Genomic DNA, 6,748 nt, shown 5'->3' on the forward strand with positions numbered 1-6,748 from the left:
AATTAATTGAAGTAGAGTTCAGTTCATATTTGAACCGTCCTGTGGAACGATACCAGATTTGCTATACGACAGGATTATGCACTTACAGTTTTAATCGGAAGTATATTCTAGGTTTAAAAGGTACAGTTTGCTGTACTGAAACTTTGTGATATACTTTTGTGTGAACACTCCCCTGGTGTGGCCTTTGGTGTATCTTGTCTTTCTTCTCCCTTCTTTGCATTGCAGCCATTTCTGCTTCATTTTTGCTATAAGGCGCCATCTCTTCTCCCTTCTTTGCATTGCAGCCCTTTCTGCTTCATTTTTGCTATAAGGTGCCATCTCATTATCTTTTTTGTTAGACCGTGTTTAGGGTTTAGGGTTTGGGTTTTGGGGTTTTGGGGTTTTGGGTTTTGGGTTTCGGTTTTGGGGGTTTGGGGTTTGGGGTTTGGGGGTTTGGGGGTTAGGGTTTAGGGTTTTGGATGAGCTAAAGTTATACCCTTTATCTATCGTAAAGATTTGAAAAAAGAATTGTCACAAGGAATTCTATTCTCCTTCATTTCTTCACATATTAATAACTAAAATGAAAAAAAGGAAATGATAAAGCATCTGGGAATAAACGATTTATTTCTATTAATATACCTGCTAAAGAACCAAACCATAGAGTACTTATCACAGGAGCCACAGAGAGATATGTCTTTATATCTTGCATTGTAAATTCTCTTTCAGGATTTTATTGGAATACATGTATGGTCAGATGCTTTAGTTCAAGATTTTTTGAATTGATTTTTCCTTTTTTTTACCCTTAATTCCTATCTAAAATTGATATGTACAATGAACCCATAGATCAGAATTTCCTGTCCCACCTAACAAACAAAAGAAAAAAGCCCAGCTTTACTGCTCAAATATGAATTCTTCATTTATAGGTTAGATTGCGTTTCAGATGTATATTATTTATTATAGTATTATAGTAAGTATTATAGTAATAAATGACAAGAAACTTTGATCTATATAGAGAAGAAAATGATCATATATATGGAAAATAAGACAAGGATTTTGTAAAATGACACTGTATAGCAAGTTCGAAAAGGGTTGTAGCGCAGCTTAGTAGCGCGTTTGTTTTGGGTACAAAATGTCGCAGGTTCAAATCCTGTCATCCCTACCTATTACTTTTGCTATGGGAAGTGAAAAGTAATTCATTAAGATCGTGGATTTGCGGATACTATATGTATAAGAAATGCGTTAGGATAGAAATAGAAAAAGCGCTCTTAGTTCAGTTCGGTAGAATGCGGGTCTCCAAAACCCGATGTCGTAGGTTCAAATCCTACTGAGCGTGATTCCGTCTATACAAAAACAAAACGGAGTCAAATTCAAACTGAAATTGAACCTCGGCTTCGAAAAAAGTCAATAAAACAAAAAAGAAAATTGATTAAATGAAAGGTCCAACTGATCACCACGTCTGTATTGTAAATATGCAGTTACGAATAATCCTGCTAAAGTGATATGAATTAGGCCTAAGACAATTCCAAAAAGAAAAACTTCATTCATTTTGGTTTGAGCAGATAAAAAAAGGCTAAGATCTATCTTTAAATATTAATCGGAATTATCCATGAATCTCAATGACCAAGAAAATAATTGGCAATTTTTTGCAAAAAGAGCCATAGAATACATGAAATCCCTGAGAAGGATTTTTATGAATTTTTCATTCAATTCATTTCAAATAAGTCGTATCTTTCTTAAACCAATAAATAGAATTATGGTTATAGTTAAAGCAGCCATTAAAAAACTGAAATAACTAGTTATAGTAAGCATTAAAAGGCTAAATTCAATATATTTTTTTACTACATATATTGTTGATAAAATACTTACCTAAATTCCAAATTGGATAGTAATCAGAACTATATAATAGATATATAATAGAATCCATTATTTGAATTCCGATGCTTGTTATCACATTATTAGACCTATCATTTCGACTTGTTTCCATACGAAAAATCTATATTTTGAACCAACAAAGGGTACCTTTTACATTGAAAATCCATAGAATGTGGTACTGCTAAGTTTTGGTTCTTACTTTGCAGGAATCAGGCGAAATTGGGCAAAATCAGGCAATTGGTAGACTTCAGGAAGCTCTGATGCGACTCGCATTCACCTGGTGCGAGTCGCATCCAAGCCCAAAGCGACCTGCGATGCGACCCTCACTGCTCTCTCCTGAAGACCATCTGATGCGAGTCGCATCCACCTGATGCGAGTCGCATCAACTGTTGCCGCCCAGTTCAAATTAAATCTGACAAGCCCAAAGTCAACTCTGTTGCCTATATAAGGAGGTCCTATGCCAGAATTCGGGAGGCTTTTTCCCCCTCTACATTCCAGAACGCAAAAAGAGCGAAGATCAAGAGAGAAGAAGGAGATTGGAGCTTGCTTGAAGAAGAGGAGAAGAAAAGAAGATTGCAAGATCCTCTCCAATCCACCTTGGATCTTCGAGCTCCATTATGATCTGCCTATTCTCTCTCTCTTTCATGTTTACTTTTGTTATGCTTGAGTAGATCCCTGTTTCTTAGGGTTAAGATGTAATCTCCAAACCTTTTCTTTGAGTTGAATGATGTTTTGATCTAATGTTGAACTTGTGTGATTGTTGTTTGAGTATTCATTGTTTGCTTGATTGTGATTTCTTGATTGATTCTTGATTGTCTACTGTTAGATGTCTATAGCATCTCTTCTAGTAATTAGGCCTTGATGTATCTTGCAATTGTAATTGAGCACTTGAAGTAGATCTAAGATCAATAGTAACCGAGAGGTGAAATTTCTATTATCGAGAGGTTATAGATACTTCTAGTTAACCAGACAATCAATCTAGGTTAGATACCAGTAGGCGAGAGCCACAGGTCGAAGCCTCGCACAAGAAATCAACTTAGATACGAACTCATGTCAGCTCTGCTCGAGGGCCATGCGACCCGCATCAGAGATGATGCGAGTCGCATCACACAGGTCGCATCAGAGATGATGCGAGTTGTATGATAGGTCCAGAGAAGGAAAAGTTTGGAGATGAAGTCTGAAACCCTAAGAACACATTTTATAATTGATTCAAAACCAAATCTTTTAATCGCTTTCATTTACCTTTAATTGAATTGTCTTTTGAAATTTAGAAATTGAAACAAATCAAACCCAATTCTTCAAACTTCTAGTACCTAACTTGGATTTGTGAAAGTCTAGAATTGAGTTTAACCGTCCCTGAGGATCGATACCTTATTTTACTACACGGATAGGATTGTACACTTGCAATCCTAGACGTGAGTGGATTCAAGGTTTAAAACAAGTACAATTAGTTGTATTTGGAACTTTGTAAGCACACTCTGAGAAGCGAACAATGCTAAATTTAATGATTCATTGATTATTATCGATAAAATACTAAAAAAAAGAATTGAGTGATTTAATCATGAAAAAATAGATTCATTAGATATGATCTCGATTCATTTTTTGATTCTGAGTCAATAAATTAACTGTCAATTTTGTCAATTGAGTAAATTAATAGTATAAAAAAAAGCTGTGTTATGCAAAATTATGTCATTTCATTTTATTTAAATGAGAATTTAAACATAATGAAATCCTATTTTCATTTTAAAGAACTTTTGAAAAAAAAAGAGTTGATTTGAAAAGAATTTCTATTTGAATCATTTCTTTTAATAATTGATCATGAATAAAAATTCATTCAAGAATATCTTCTTTCTGCCCTATGTTTTCTTTATTTTATTTATTATTATCTACCATTTTTTATTTCTCAATTCTGTATTTACTAAATTATTTATGATTATTTTGATTCTAACATATCACCGAATTCCTTGAAATGAAGGAATTCAAATAAGAGTAATAAAATTCATATATATACACATATGTATTCATAGTGAAATATATAAAAATGGATAGGTTTCCTTTGGAAAAAAGAAAATAAAGAAGCTGACAGCAAAAGCCATTGGAATCGATATTTTCTATATTTATATATTAGAATAATCTGTTTTTATTTATTTATTGACTCTAATCAATTCAAAATATCTTTTATCTATAAAGGACCCGAAATACCTTATAAATACATCAGTTAAGAAGAGGCAATACAAAAGTATTGTAAACTGTAGAAAAAAAGAGATTGGCCGACACTAGCACTTCCACGTAATAACTCCACTAAAGGGGATGCTATTAGTGGAATGGCTTTAGGTACACCAGTAATGATATTGACTGCCCAATAACCCATTTGGTCCCGAGGTAAGGAAAAACCAGTTACATGTCGTTAATACAATCAAAACCACACCTGTAACCTAAATGAATTTGCGGAAATCCACCAGATACACATGAAATACGTGTAGAATCATCATTAGAACCATTATACTTGCTGACCATTGATAAACGAGTTGACTTCAGTCATTATATACTGCCCAGAAGAGAAAGCTTCTGTAACAATAGGATGTTTAGTAAAAAGTCATATCAAAACCTGTACTACTTAGTTATGTCAATAATAGAATATATTTCATGAATGATATCGAGATGTTTTTTTATCTTCTTCATTTTATCATTTTAAAGTTGAATGTAAAAAATGGTTCAATCAAATGGAATCTTGTATCTTTATTTATATTTATATATTTTATTTAGATATTTTTGCCCTCTTTTTCTTATTCTTTCATTAAAACCGATCTTTTCGTAATTCTTATCATAATTTGCTAAAATCACTTTAGTTAGTTAAGCTTTCAAATTCTATTTTTCGAAGATGACTGATTACTTGCCATTTCGAAGCTAATAAAGGAAAGCTTATAAGAATTTGAAGTATCCTTTATTGATCTATTCCATCTATTGAATAAAATAAAGTTATCGATAGATAAGAGATAAGGAAAAAGGGGATTATGTAGCATTTTGCTATCAATGAAGCTGCGTTGCTATGCTATAGCAAGGGTAGTTATACTAATTCGGTATACTCGAAATAAACTTTTGGTACAAAATGGACGATCTTACAAAGATAGAAAAAATAGTAGTACAGTAGTTTTTGATTTACTGATCCTATCTTTCACGGAATCAATTCCCTTCTTTGAATGTACAAAAATTTGTGGAGATCAGCATGTCTGGAAGCACGGGAGAATGTTCTTTTGCTGATATTATCACTAGTATTCGATACTGGGTTATTCATAGCATTACTATACCTTCCTTATTCATTGCGGGTTGGTTATTCGTCAGTACGGGTTTAGCTTACGACGTATTTGGAAGTCCTCGGCCAAACAAATATTTCACGGAAACTCGACAAGGGATTCCATTGATAACCGAACGTTTTGATTCTTTGGAACAACTTGATGAATTTAGTAGATCCTTTTAGGAGGCCCTTAATGACCATAGATCGAACCTATCCAATTTTTACAGTACGATGGTTGGCTGTTCACGGATTAGCTGTACCTACCGTTTCTTTTTTAGGGTCAATATCAGCAATGCAGTTCATCCAACGATAAACCTAATTCCAATTATAGAGCTATGACACAATCAAACCCGAATGAACAAAATGTTGAATTGAATCGTACCAGTCTATACTGGGGTTTATTACTAATTTTTGTACTTGCTGTTTTATTTTCCAATTATTTCTTTAATTGAGAAAAAGAGAATAAGAAGGATTCTTTTATTCTATTCGTTCGGAAAGATACCACCCTCATTATTATCCATGATTAGGGGAAATGGCCGATACTACTGGAAGGATTCCTCTTTGGCTAATAGGTACTTTAACTGGTATTCTTCTAATAGGTTTAATAGGTGTTTTTATTTACGGTTCATATTCTGGATTGGGTTCATCTCTATAGTAATTGAATGGACCGGATTTTAGAGTTTAGGGTTTAGGGTTTAGGGTTTAGGGTTTGCGGGTTTGCGGGTTTCGGGTTGCGGGTTGCGGGTTGCGGGTTGCGGGTTGCGGGTTGCGGGTTGCGGGTTTTAGGGTTTTAGGGTTTTAGGGTTTAGGGTTTAGGGTTTAGGGTTTAGGGTTTAGGGTTTAGGGTTTAGGGTTTAGGGTTTAGGGTTTAGGGTTTAGGGTTTAGGGTTTAGGGTTTAGGGTTTAGGGTTTAGGGTTTTAGGGTTTTAGGTTTTAGGTTTTAGGGTTTAGGTTTTAGGTTTTAGGTTTTAGGTTTTAGGTTTTAGGTTTAGGGTTTAGGGTTTAGGGTTTAGGGTTTAGGGTTTAGGGTTTAGGGTTTAGGGTTTAGGGTTTAGGGTTTAGGGTTTAGGGTTTAGGGTTTAGGGTTTAGGGTTTAGGGTTTAGGGTTTAGGGTTTAGGGTTTAGGGTTTAGGGTTTAGGGTTTAGGGTTTAGGGTTTAGGGTTTAGGGTTTAGGGTTTAGGGTTTAGGGTTTAGGGTTTAGGGTTTAGGGTTTAGGGTTTAGGGTTTAGGGTTTAGGGTTTAGGGTTTAGGGTTTAGGGTTTAGGGTTTAGGGTTTAGGGTTTAGGGTTTAGGGTTTAGGGTTTAGGGTTTAGGGTTTAGGGTTTAGGGTTTAGGGTTTAGGGTTTAGGGTTTAGGGTTTAGGGTTTAGGGTTTAGGGTTTAGGGTTTAGGGTTTAGGGTTTAGGGTTTAGGGTTTAGGGTTTAGGGTTTAGGGTTTAGGGTTTAGGGTTTAGGGTTTAGGGTTTAGGGTTTAGGGTTTAGGGTTTAGGGTTTTAGGGTTTTAGGGTTTTAGGGTTTTAGGGTTTTAGGGTTTTAGGGTTTAGGGTTTAGGGTTTAGGGTTTAGGGTTTAGGGTTTAGGGTTTAGGGTTTAGGGTTTAGGG

The 6,748-nt window shown here is 34.8% G+C and overlaps 1 non-coding gene across 1 annotated transcript; it reads left to right on the forward strand.

Moving 5' to 3' along the window:
- Positions 1 to 1,238: 1,238 nt before the first annotated feature.
- Positions 1,239 to 1,312, forward strand: TRNAW-CCA (transfer RNA tryptophan (anticodon CCA)). The gene has a single exon. It is a non-coding gene; the product is annotated as a tRNA-Trp (tRNA).
- Positions 1,313 to 6,748: the final 5,436 nt, after the last annotated feature.

This window comes from Carex rostrata, chromosome 9 (genome assembly GCF_964058835.1).
Source record: "Carex rostrata chromosome 9, lpCarRost1.2, whole genome shotgun sequence".
Lineage (NCBI taxonomy): Eukaryota > Viridiplantae > Streptophyta > Magnoliopsida > Poales > Cyperaceae > Carex > Carex rostrata.